The sequence below is a fragment of the Erpetoichthys calabaricus genome, chromosome 9, assembly GCF_900747795.2.
Source record: "Erpetoichthys calabaricus chromosome 9, fErpCal1.3, whole genome shotgun sequence".
NCBI classification, from domain to species: Eukaryota; Metazoa; Chordata; class Cladistia; order Polypteriformes; family Polypteridae; genus Erpetoichthys; species Erpetoichthys calabaricus.
The window spans coordinates 133116184-133130043 of NC_041402.2; positions in this window are offsets into that span (position 1 = coordinate 133116184).

Below are 13860 nucleotides of genomic sequence, written 5' to 3' on the forward strand. Positions count from 1 at the left end.
AAGTAGTCCCAGGGATTAGATAAAAGGAGGTGCCTGCGTCACATCAATGAGCCAGAGTCAGGACGAAGGTGGACAGCACTTGTGAGGAGGAGTGGAGGAGGCAGTGAAAGAGAAAGATAAAGAGTTGCTGTATTGTGCTATGCTTGTTGCATATACAGTTAGGTCCATAAATATTTGGACAGACAACTTTTTTCTAATTTTGGTTCTGTACATTACCACAATGAATTTTAAATGAAACAACTCAGATGCAGTTGAAGTGCAGACTTTCAGCTTTAATTCAGTGGGGTGAACAAAACGATTGCATAAAAATGTGAGACAACTAAAGCATTTTTTTAACACAATCCCTACATTTCAGGGGCTGAAAAATAATTGGACAATTGACTCAAAGGCTATTTCATGGGCAGGTGTGGGCAAATCCATCGTTATGTCATTATCAATTAAGCAGATAAAAGGCCTGGAGTTGATCTGAGGTGTGGTGCTTGCATGTGTAAGATTTTGCTGTGAACAGACAACATGCTGTCAAAGGAGCTCTCCATGCAGGTGAAAGAAGCCATCCTTAAGTGGCGAAAACAGAAAAAACCCATCCGAGAAATTGCTACAATATTATGAGTGGCAAAATCTATAGTTTGGTACATCCTGAGAAAGAAAGCAAGCACTGGTGAACTCAGCAACGCAAAAAGACCTGGAAGTCCATGAAAGACAACAGTGGTGGATGATCGCAGAATCATTTCCATGGTGAAGAGAAACCCCTTCACAACGGCCAACCAAGTGAACAACACTCTCCAGGGGGTAGGCGTATCAATATCCAAGTCTACCATAAAGAGAAGACTGCATGAAAGTAAATACAGAGGGTGCACTGCAAGGTGCAAGCCACTCATAAGCCTCAAGAATAGAAAGGCTAGATTGGACTTTGCTAAAGAACATCTAAAAAAGCCAGCACAGTTCTGGAAAAGCATTCTTTGGACAGATGAAACCAAGATCAACCTCTACCAGAATGATGGCAAGAAAAAAGTATGGAGAAGGCGTGGAACAGCTCATTATCCAAAGCATACACATCATCTGTAAAACACGGTGGAGGCAGTGTGATGGCTTGGGCGTGCATGGCTGCCAGTGGCACTGGGACACTAGTGTTTATTGATGATGTGACACAGGACAGAAGCAGCTGAATGAATTCTGAGGTGTTCAGAGACATACTGTCTGCTCAAATCCAGCTCAATGCAGTGAAATTGATTGGGCGGCGTTTCATGATACAGATGGACAATGACCAAAAACATACAGCCAAAGCAACCCAGGAGTTTATTAAAGCAAAGACGTGGAAAATTCTTGAATGGCCAAGTCAGTCACCTGATCTTAACCCAATTGAGCATGCATTTCATTTGTTGAAGACTAAACTTCAGACAGAAAGGCCCACAAACAAACAGCAACTGAAAGCCTCTGCAGTAAAGGCCTGGCAGAGCATTAAAAAGGAGGAAACCCAGCATCTGGTGATGTCCATGAGTTCAATACTTCAGGCTGTCATTGCCAGCAAAGGGTTTTCAACCAAGTATTAGAAATGAACATTTTATTTCCAGTTATTTAATTTGTCCAATTACTTTTGAGTCCCTGAAATGAAGGGATTGTGTTAAAAAATGCTTTAGTTGCCTCACATTTTTATGCAATCGTTTTGTTCACCCCACTGAATTAAAGCTGAAAGTCTGCACTTCAACTGCATGTGAGTTGTTTCATTTAAAATTCATTGTGGTAATGTACAGAACCAAAATTAGAAAAAAGTTGTCTCTGTCCAAATATTTATGGACCTAACTGTACATGTGGGTGTAGCAAGAAATGCTTGTTGGAGAAGAGCTTCCCACAATTAAAACTCTTTGGGCTTTTATACTTGTGTCCGTGCCTGCTTATGTTGAGTGTTTGTGGAGCTGGACTGCTTCCTGATGTCCACAATGTAAATTATAGATAGCATGCAGAATTATATACAAATGTATTTGCAACTGTTATTATTTATACACTGTTATGTTACAGTATTTTTTCTTATGATTGAATGTTCAACAAACTGATGAGTAAAATACCGATGAGATCGCCAATGGTCCTGTACGTTTTTCAGAAGGGAGATATGAGAAAAGCAGTTGTGCTGGATGGCTGAGATTTTCAATTATACTGTTTGCCTTTCAAAGGTAGAAAGTGTTGAAAACAAGACAACTCAGTTCATTGGTGTTCATTGGTTCATTGGTATTGCAAACATATTAATAATATGCAAATAGGCAATAGTCTTTGCTTTTTCAAATATACAAGACTATGCTGTGATGAAAAATGCACTGTAATCAATTTATTTCAGATTTATTGTCACATGTATACCCCAATGAATTCAGCAACATGCACCACACCTCACTGACAGGCACCCTGAATCTCGGTCCATTGGTTATTTAAAATGTAAATTCACAAACTATAATAGGTAATGATAGGAAAACAGCTGTCCTAGACACTTTTTGACATTTTTGAGAAAAACAGACACTAAAATTTGCTGCATGTGAGATTTTGTGCAATTATAAAACTCACTAAAAATAGTTTTTTGGGCAAGTTTTAAGTTTTCTGGGGGTAAATAAACAAGGAAAATTGCTCCTTAAGGGTTTAGCAACATTGACTTCCCTCTTTGGTTCCATTAGCTAGTATCCGGTGTATTTTGAACTGCAACACAGCTAAACACAAAACATGATGAGACAAAAACACATACTGTTGGGTGTAATTCAGCAAGTCAATAAATCCAATCTCCAAAGTGATTGAGATGAAGTGCTGCTATTACTGTAGTTCTTATTTAAATTTTTTTTGCTCTATGATAAAGACAGTTTCCTATCAGCCCCTGCACAGTTGTTCTGCCTCATGGGAACAGCAGTCCTTACAAAGAAAGCACACTTTCAGATAGATACCGGTTTATCTGGGTGCAGTATCTCCTGCAGTTTTGCACAAGAGTTATATCACACCTGCAATTGCTGAGCGCTTTGACTAATGAGCAAAGCGCTACATAGATGCAAAGAATTATTATTATTATGGTATCAAAAACTCTTATGCCAAAACAGTTTACTTCTCAGCTGTGTTTTCTCTGTAACAGAGGGCCTACGGTGCTTGGTTGAGTGGCTGCCTCTTAGAGGCCTAGCCCATATGCAACTTAATAACACTCATGGAGACAACTTTGTATTCTTTTAATTTCCAGGCACTCAAGAATGGACGAAAAAGTTTATCATGTTTGCTACATGTTTTTAAATTACTCCAACAATTGTTCTTTTAAGTTCAAGAAGAAAGTGTGTTTAAAAGAATTTGGTAACATTTTAGCTTAGGTATTGCAAAAATGCATTTATTACTATTTTGCTCTTATGTAATAAGACCTTTACAAAGGGTTCTTTTGGTTTTAATAGCACTTACAAAGCATCAACAAAAAGTGATTAGTCATCTGTGCAATGTGGCCTACTAAATTAACTTCACTTTAGAACAGTCTTAAGTGAGACTTATTTCTCTTGATATTGTATAGTTGAATATATGGCCTGTGAGTCCTTCATATTCATAAATACTCTTACCACCACATCAAATACCACATTTACAAAGTGTTACCGAGGAGTGCAAATGCATACTGCTTATACATGTGTGTTACATATATTACATGTATACTTTTTATTACTTATTTATTTATATATTTACATATTTTTGAATTGCACTTTTGGTAAGAATTTCATTGGACTACAGTTTATCCATTCATCCATTATCCAACCTACAATATCCTAACGACAGGGTCACAGGGGTCTGATGGAGCCAATCCCAGCCAACACAGGACGAAAGGCAGGAAACAAACCCCGGGCAGGGCGCCAGCCCACCACAGAGTGCATACACACACATACACACACCCACCCACACACCAAGCACACACTAGGGACAATTTAGAATCGCCAATGCACCTAACCTGCATGTCTTTGGACTGTGGGAGGAAACCGGAGTACCCGGAGAAAACCCACACAGACACGGGGAGAACATGCAAACTCACTACAGTTTATACTCAAAACAATAAACTTGGCATAACATGAAGTTGTATTCTAATAATTAATGTGCTAAGTTGCATTGTCCAAATATTGTACAATATTTTTGAACACCAATCTTTTTCAATTTGTGTAAATTCTTTTTTTCACTTTTACTTACAGATTTAAAGAAGGCATTCAGAAAATGGAGTCTGGGTTTAACTGTGCTAGTCTAATGAAAGGTGGTTTGTTGTTTGCAGCACCTTTCAAAACTCATAATCACTGGGTATGTGAAAAGATAACAATGAAGAAGTGACATATTATCTGGATGTGTTAGAAATGTATACTTTTTCTCTCTCATTTTTAATTAATACCATTTCTTTACTTTATTTTAAATATTTTGGCTATAAGAGATGTTAAACAAAACATTGCTGTCATATGAATAAATATTAAAAAATTGAAACAAACATCCATCCATCCCGCTATATCCTAAATACAGGGTTATGGGGGTGTGCTGGAGCCAATCCCAGGGCGCAAGGCAGGAAACAAACTCTGGGCAGGGCGCCAGCCCACACACACCAAGCACAATTTAAAATCGCCAATGCACCTAACCTGCATGTCTTTGGACTGTGGGAGGAAACCGGAGCACCCAGAGGAAACCCACGCAGACACAGGGAGAACATGCAAGCTCCATGCAGGGAGGACCCGGGAATCGAACCCGGGTCTCCTAACTGTGAGGCAGCAGCACTACCCACTGCTACCGTTGAAATGGCCACCACCAGTCCATTGGAAATACAAGTCTTTTGGTCATCTTTTTGCCTGGGCAGGATTATTAAGAAAAAAGAGGCATACTACTGATACCATGGGGCATGGTCAGATGGTCTGTATATGCTGTCATGAGGGCCATCTGGTCTCAGCAGTTATTTATTCCCTTTATAAATGCAGCAATAGAATAATGGGCAGATTGCCGACACCTCTGATCCTTTTGTATTTATCTGACTTTACGGGTTATATCTTAACTTTTAAGACAATTCTTTAACCAAAGTCTCAAGTCTTTCAGAGCACATATTGTTACTTTGTCATTCTGTTCATCTGTTTTAGGCAGTTTTTTTTTTCTATTTTTTTCAGTATTGTTTTTTTTTTTACTTTATCATTATGCTGGTACTTACAGCTTCATGGATGTGTCTCCTGTTCCTGAGATTGCTGCTGACTATGTGGAGTTTGCGCATTATAATTTGTAAGTGAGCATGCAATGTAAGGGACTGGAACCACATGATGGACTTTTTTCTGCCTTATGTGTGCTGGTACTGGGATAAGCTTCATCTCCATGGATAATTAAATGAATGGACAATGGAAAATCAAATGCTATATACAGTACTTTATAGTGAAATAAAGGGGATTCTAGAAAAACTACTTCACTGTCTAGTCCACTTTTAAAACCTCTTGTTTCATGGCAGTATAACTTTTTCCTTAGGTTGGAGCCAGTTAGTGAACTACATTACCAAGAATTCCACATCATTGGCAATTTGGGAAAGCACTGCTACCTGTCCTGGGTCAAAAGTGTCAGTCTAGACTGCAGGGGTGTCGAACTCCGGGCCTGGAGGGCCGCAGTGGCTGCAGGTTTTCATTCTAACCCTTTTCCTAATCAGTGAGCAATTTTCACTGCTAATTAACTTCTTTTCCCTTCATTTCAATAGCCCTGTTTTTAAGGATTCAGTCCTCTGAATTGATTTGTTTCTTCATTAAATGGCAGCCAAACAGAAATGAGACGTGAAACGAGCCAACAGATGACCAGCTAAACTGGGATTTCAAACTCCAACCAATTTCACTCCAACCAGTCTCTTAATGAGAAGCTGATTCTTGCTGTTAATTAGGCCCGTTATTTAATTCAATGGCTTGTTGCTGCTCTCATTCTGCCACAGCAGACATTTCCAAATCTGTTGGTTTTTCTGTTTTTTCTGTCAAATGGTGGCTTGTTTGATGTCTCATTATTGTTTGGCTACTAATTAAGGAAAAAGAAACAATTAAGGGGCCTGAGTCAAGTTAATTAAAACTGAAGCAAAAGAAGTTAATTAGCAGTAAAAATGGCTCACTAATGAAGAAGATGGTTAGAATGAAAACCTGCAGCCACTGCGGCCCTCGAGGACCGGAGTTCGACCCTGTGGTCTAGAGGGTTGTCCAAATGCAGACCCTGAAAATACAGCAAAATGTTTTGTTTGTTTTTTTGTTCATAAAATGCATACTACAGAAAAGAACTACCTTCTGTGTTCAGCCAGTCCACAAGTCCTGTGCTTGCTCCATAGCTGACAACTACAACAGGGCTTCTGTTTTGTTTTTTGTGTTTTTTTTTTATTTGGTCTTATGTACCCAGGCACCAAAGTTTATTCATTGTGCAATGATATCAGCTGCACCTGTGTATTCAAAAAGTCCTCCAGGTTGATATATACAGTATCTGATCCATATTAATAATATTAATTACTACTGTAATTAATTATTTAAACATTCACAAGCTGAAACAAATCAGAACTGTCACTTTTACTTTTGGGATCTCTGTATTTCAATATGCTCTGTCCCTAACACAATTATTTTTTACATTCACCCAATATTGTATGTCTTATGGGGTTGTAGTCACTCAAATCTCAAAGGGCTCTTTTCCATGTGTGTCTTCAGTTCTTGTCTTTTTCACTTTACTCTGTTCTCTAGACAAATTTATAAAAAAGGAAAATGACAAAGCAGTTTCTTGGTTGTCGGTCTGGCCCCAACACCCAAAATTTCCTTCCAGTCACTAATTGGAAAGGCTTGGCTTGCCACAATGTTAAAGTAACTACCTGATTTCTCACATGCATTTTCAATTTCAATTTTTCTCTATTATCCTCTCTTATTTATTTTCACTTCTTTCCCCTGTTTGTAACAGTTCTGTACAAGGCAAAACAGGGATGAAACATATGGTTACCACTACTGCATTGGGAAGTTCTCCCTTCAGTTCCAGGTCCAGTAGTTTACTTTACCTGTACTTACATCTATTGTCCAGTCTAGAACAAAGGTCCAGGAGTCAGTCAGGTCTCTGGATATCAGATCATTACAAAAAGTGAAACTGTGTGTGCTGTCTGGAGCTACATGACAGTGTTCACAGTTGAGATAAGTGTCCTGGATAGATTTGATATAGCTTTACATAAAATATGTGTGCCCAATGTACAATTAGGTGGATTATTGTATGCTTTGTTGTGATTAGGATTAACTAGAGTACATAGAGTACACATCTAATTTCCATGGCTAGTGAGGGTTTACTTACTTCTGCCCAATGTCTAGGTTGATGGCTGGTCATTTTAAATTCCAAATAAATAAGTAAATTGAAATTCCAAATAATTCTAAATAAATAAACCTAAAACTGAGTCTAGCTAAGTACTTTAGCTCCTAGCAGATACGGTATAAACAGCAGTATAAATTTATCTTTGCAAACCCTCTGATACCTTGTATAGTGTTTTTAGTAGAATGTTATTTTTTCTAGCTTCCACAAATATTAGCACTAACAGTGTTAATTTAGTGGAAAATTATTTATGGAATTCCATTAGATATCTGGCTAGGCTTACGACTTTCCCACTCTGCTGTGAGTTTATAGCATCTTGAAGTTCAGAGACTGTGAGGGTTTTTCTAACCCCTTTGTGCAGATTGTGTTTACATGTATCATTTTAATTTTATCAAAAAATCATTGAATTTCATCTTATTTACACTGTGATATATGTAGAAACTCACAGAATACCTTAAAGATAGTAGTCATTAGAATATGCATCCTAATGGCCGTACCGTACTACGAAAGCTCTGAACCGCACAGTGAAAAAAAATTCTGGGATAACTCTTATCTCGTACGTACGAGATAGGCTACATTCCCGTACGCACGAGATGTTTTCGCGTACGTACGGGATACTTTCACGTACGTACGAGAAGTTTTCGCGTACGTACGAGATGTTTTCACGTACGTACGAGATGTTTTCACGTACGTACGAGATAATGTTAGATAAAAATATTACAAAAGTGTGCTTCGGGGCTACCTAATTACGCCTTTATCAAGGCTTTGGCGCTTCAGTTTGACGTCACTTCCAGCTCTTGTAGCGCGGTGATATAAAAAAACAGACGGCTGGGCTTTTATTTATTAAAGGAGTGTGGGATGGTAGGAGATGGGTCAGGTACTTCCCAGAACGTCAGTGCTCCGTACGAGTGAGCAGACAAATATCTGTAAACAAAGCACGTACCCAAATCCTAACCCCACCCCCAAGCCTAATCTTAACCATAGAGTAACGGGGTATGCGATGGACATTTCGTGACTGACATTCTGGGCAGTACCTGACATATGTCACAGGTATTGCAAGCTGCAGTTAAACCCATCTCCTACCATCCCACACTCCTTTAAGAAATAAAAGCCAAGCCGTCTGCTTTTTTATATCACCGCGCTACAAGAGCTGGAAGTTACGTCAAACTGAAGTGCCAAAGCCTTGGTAAAGGCGTAATTAGGTAGCCCCGAAGCACACTTAATGTAATATTTTAATGTAACTTTATCTCGTACGTACGTGAAAACATGTCGTACGTATGTGAAAGTATTTCGTACGTACGTGAAAACATGTCGTATGTACGTGAAAACATCTCGTACGTACATGAAAGTATCTTGTACGAAAGTGAAAGTATCTAGTACGTACAAGATATTTTCACGTACGTACGAGATAAGGGTTGTCCCAAATTTTTTTTTACTGTGCGGTTCAGAGCTTCCGTACTCTTCAGTTTTTCCCTAAATATTTATTAAACAACAACAGAATACATCTCACTTTCTTATAAAGTCTGTGAGAGAAAGACTCATGATAATATTTAAGGCCATATGTTGCATTTTTCAAGCATCCTGCAACAATATTTCAAAGACGATCATGTTTGCAGTCACCCTGTATGTTTACTGGCATCAAAGGACTTCATCATTTATTCTGATGAGAGCTGAATTATGTTACCTCAAGTTTAACTGTCCAGACATTTAGCCATTAACATAATATGGGTCTTATCACGTCAGGTTACTCTAAGATGTTTAATAGCTAAAGATCTATAGATGGTATTAGCATAAAACCTAAGATTGCAACATTGTAGTGCTTTGTTAATCTTCATCAAAAATACACTCATCGCACCAAAGCCAAAAGCTAATCCATAAATGGATGAAATGTAATCTAATTAGCAATAGAATGATCAAATTCATATCTTCCAGAACATATATATCAATCTTTCCAGTGAGTCATATGCAGTGACATGTGGTGAGGTTCATGGCTGGTGAGGCACTGACTCCTTCAGAGTCAGATTTGCAAATATATGAACCCAAAAGAGTAGTTTATTCACTATTCAATTGGCAGATTTTACATTAACTATTGGTTATTTTTCATATCTCATCAGCATTCTTTACACACACACATAGGTAAGGTAGCATATTTGGATAAGAAAGAACGTTACATTTATAGCGGCGAGAGAGAGTGCATTCACTCTGAACCCTCCATGCATATTAAATTTGCTGTTGCAATTCCACAATTCATACTCATTCAATATAAATGAAAGTACAGAGTGGTGTACAAAAACAATCAGATTTCAATTTTGACCTTGATTGAAATATTTAGTTGTTTTTAAGATCTTTTTTATTTTAATTCTGATGCATTAATCAGTTTTAATACAGAATATTAGAAGTAACATAATACAGTACATTCCCTTAAAATGAATCCTTTTGAAACCAAGCATGTTGCTATTAGAAGATTGAATGCATTCACTGAAATAGGTTTGCCTGAACTCCATAAAATAAAATCTCAAGTTAAACCATCCACTTGTGTCATTGACCCAGTCCCAACAGGATTTTATAAAAAGTTTCAGATGTGATTATTGATGGCGTACTTGACATAGTTAACTTGTCATTAAATATGTAGGTCTTCCCAGGCAGTCTAAAGACTGCAGTAGTTAAACCTTTGCTCAGGAACAATAATCTTGACTCCTCTGTACTTGACAAATTTAAACCTATTTCTAACCTGGCTTTTTAAGTAAAATTCTAGAAAAATAGTTTTTAAAGCAATTAAATGACTATTTAAGTAAACATTCTGTTCTTGATAAGCTTCAAACAAGTTTTAGAACAGATTATAGTGCATAAACTGCACTAGTTAAAGTAGTAAATCATTTGCTGGTTAGTGCTGACAGAGTCCACATATCTGTTCTTCTTCTACTAGTCCTAAATGCCACATTTGACACAATAGACCACAGTATTCGTATAAATCATCTTAGCCAATGTGTAGGCCTTTCTGGTATTGTCTGAAATTGTTTTCAGTCTAATTTAACAGGTAGAAAATTCTTTGTTAGTTTTGGTGATTGTATTTCAGGGACTCGTGACCCTGTGTTCGGATTCAGCGGGTTGGACAATGGATGGATGGATATTTCAGGGATCCATGATATTGTATATGGTGTACCACAAGGATCTAGTCTGGGCCCACTGTTATTTTTAATCTACACGCTCCTATTAAACCAGATTATCTCATAACACAAGGTGAACTACAACAGCTATATAGATGACAAGCAGCTTTATCTATAGCACCTGATGACCCTGATGCTCTGGACTCTCTGATCTGATGTCTCCCTTGTATTTATGTGAATTTCCCCTTGGGACTAATAAAGTATCTATCTATCTATCTATCTATCTATCTATCTATCTATCTATCTATCTATCTATCTATCTATCTATCTATCTATCTATCTATCTATCTATCTATCTATCTATCTATCTATCTATTTTGGAATTGATGAGTAGTCATTTTCTTAAGCTAAATAAGAAAAAAAAACTGAAATCTTAGTCATTAATAAAAATGGAAATAGTGAGGATATTAGAAATAAACTTGACCCCTTAGCATTAAAAGTCAAGGTGGAAGTTAAGAATTTAGGTATAATCTTGGACTCTGACCTAAACTTTAAATCACACATTAACCATATTATTAGGACTACAACGAAAAAACTTGTAAATCCGACCCACCTTAAATCCCTTCTCACCTGTCTGCCAGCGTCTTTTGTCTTCTAAATGTGTCGATAAGCCCAAGCAGCAAGCAGCCTGCTATACCATCCCCCCACAGCCTCAGAACAGGCAAGAAGTTCTCCCAGTTCCTGCTTTGACGGATTATCTGGGAGTGAGCTACCCAGAATTGTAAGGGGAAATAATTTGATGTGTGTTTTGTGTCTACAACAATCTATGTAAACACATTGTTAAAACAGAAATGTTTTTCATGTTTTTGTAATAAATGACAAAATGTAGACATGAACTGTACAATGTGTGAAGGCTGATGGCAAAATATCAAATAAACACTTTCACAAAAGGTACAAGTACAATATGACAGCTTCAGTGGTGCAGCGGTAAGATCCACTGCCTTGTAATCTGGAGGTCTTGAGTTCAAAACCAGCTCCCCTCCAAATTTACTGTTTTGTGTAGTGAGCTGCCCTTATTGTTAATATTACACAATAAAAACATATATTTGTCTGTAACAGCCGGTGTAAATTTATAGTGTTTGTAAAAGTTAGCATTTTTTTTTCACTTTTATTCTCTCAGTCACAATCACGATACAGCAACCGCCCCAGATCTGACTCGGTTAATTTTATCTGAAACTCGGAATAACTAGATGTGAGTGGTGTTTTGAGACAATGGAACTGGAAATTCTCTGATCTGGAGGGATAAAAGCTGAGACACAAACGCTAGTGAATCTGCCTTCTTCGTATCTCACTGTCACTTGAATTTTTTTATTCAGCTGAGTGTTCCTGCTCACGCTGAATTAGTATGCACCTTATGGTCTATGATGTCAAAGCTGCACTGACAAAAAAACAAAGACAGTTCCCACACACCCAAGGACTGTCCTTTCTACGTTTACAACATGTGTTATCTGTTGCAATGTACACACTTCTCTCTGTGCTGTGTTACTATTACACTGAAGGGGCTGGGGAAGCGGCGGTCTTGGAAGAGAAGCTTGTTGATGTTGCATCCTCTTTTGCTTTATCCATTACCTTATCTAGTAAGAAGCGACGACGAAGCTCCTCTGCAAGGTGAGCCATGAACACTCCTCTTTTCTCAGTGGCCCCTGTGCATGCCTTGTACAGTACATGTGCATTGATCGCTGCCAGGTCAAGCTTGTTATAGCACAAGCAACTGGCCACCTGCATGATTCTGCTTGCACTGAATAAGCTCATGCCTTCTGGTACATGATGTCAAGGCAGCACCGGGTAAAAAAGAAAGACAAATACAGGTATATGTGACATTTTGAAAATATCTTTGTATGACCTGAATAGTACCAATCAGAAAACATCATTGCACTGTTAAGCAGCAAAGGTGGCTTTTAATGGCAGGTTTCAGAAGAACTTGCTGATTAAAAGGTGCTGGGAAGACACACTTTTGTATAATATTTCGCCTTTCCTAAGTATTATTTTAGTGCTATTGGGTAATGATAATGCTGATGTATATATTTTGAATTTGTACTGTCTGTTTTGATTGATGCTTTTTGGTACAGAGAGTAAGGTGTGATTTAGAATTCCAAGCTACTTGTAATTGATACATACAGTTTGGAAAATACTTAACTACTGATGAATCATTGTGTCCTTGAAAAAAAAAACAAATACATCAAATTACCTTGCTTTCAATTTTAAAATAGTTTCTGGGCTTTTAGTAGTTTGGCATATAATCAGTCTGATTATAATTTTGTGATTCGACAAGTATCCAGATCATGGGTATTATCACTTAAGAGGTTTTATTTTCTCACCACTATTCTAAACTTAATTCCCTTTTATTTCCATTATATCCCTTGCATGGCAGTAAAGAACCAATGTGGCGGGAGGCCGGGTCCAATGCCTGGCCGAGACACCCCTTCTATATATGTTCTGGGGGAGCAACCTTGGGCTTCTCAGTACCTCCCCCAGGACGCTTTGTGGCAGCCTTCCTGGCTGATGATGGTGCCTCAGTTTCCCGCAGGGCTCCATGGGAGATAGAGTTCTCCACAGCCCGGTTGGGATCTGGGGTGGCTGCCAGGGGGTGCTGCCTGGGTCCCTGAGCCGGCGTGGACGACTCTGTTGCCCCGCCCAGAAGTGCAATCAGAAACAGGTGATCAAGCACCTGGAGCACTTTCGGGTGGGCTATAAAAGGGGCTAGCATCCACCACTCAGGAGCCAGAGTCGGGAGGTGGAGGACAAAGATAGACGGGAGGAGTGGTGGTTCCAGAAGGAAGTGTTTTGTGTGCTTATTTGGACTGTGTTGTACCTGTGGGGTTCACGGGGAAGACGGGCCCCACAGGTGAAGAAAAATAAAGTCTTTGTGTGTTTTTACACGTGACTCAGTGTGAGTCTGTGCCGGGTCGGGCGCAATATAGCACCTTATATCACACTGGCATAGTTGACAGCATTCCGGTCCGTCTTTTTGGGCCGGGGCCTGCAAATTTTTGTGTGGTGACCCAGCACAGCAGCGCGTAGTAGCGCGAGGCACGTGCCCAACACAACAGCGCAGAGAGCACACACCCGACACAGCCATGGGTGAGCATGCGCAGCCCTTCGCGGAGAGCTTGCACCTGGCAGGAGGACCACCAAGAGACTCCGAAGGACACTGAGTTGATGGGGAAGAGACGGTCCAGGTGGACTCAGAGGCCAGCCGCTAGATGCCGCCACACTGGCCAACACCACGGGATGCAACGGGAGGTAGGTGACGGGCCCAGGGAATGTTATTCTGTTGTCTCGTCTACCTGCCACATAGACACCGAGGGGCGGGATACCAGTTGGTGGCTGGACGAAGTGTGTCCATGGTGTGACGGGGGAAGTAAGCTCCGGAGAGAGCGGTAGCAGGTAA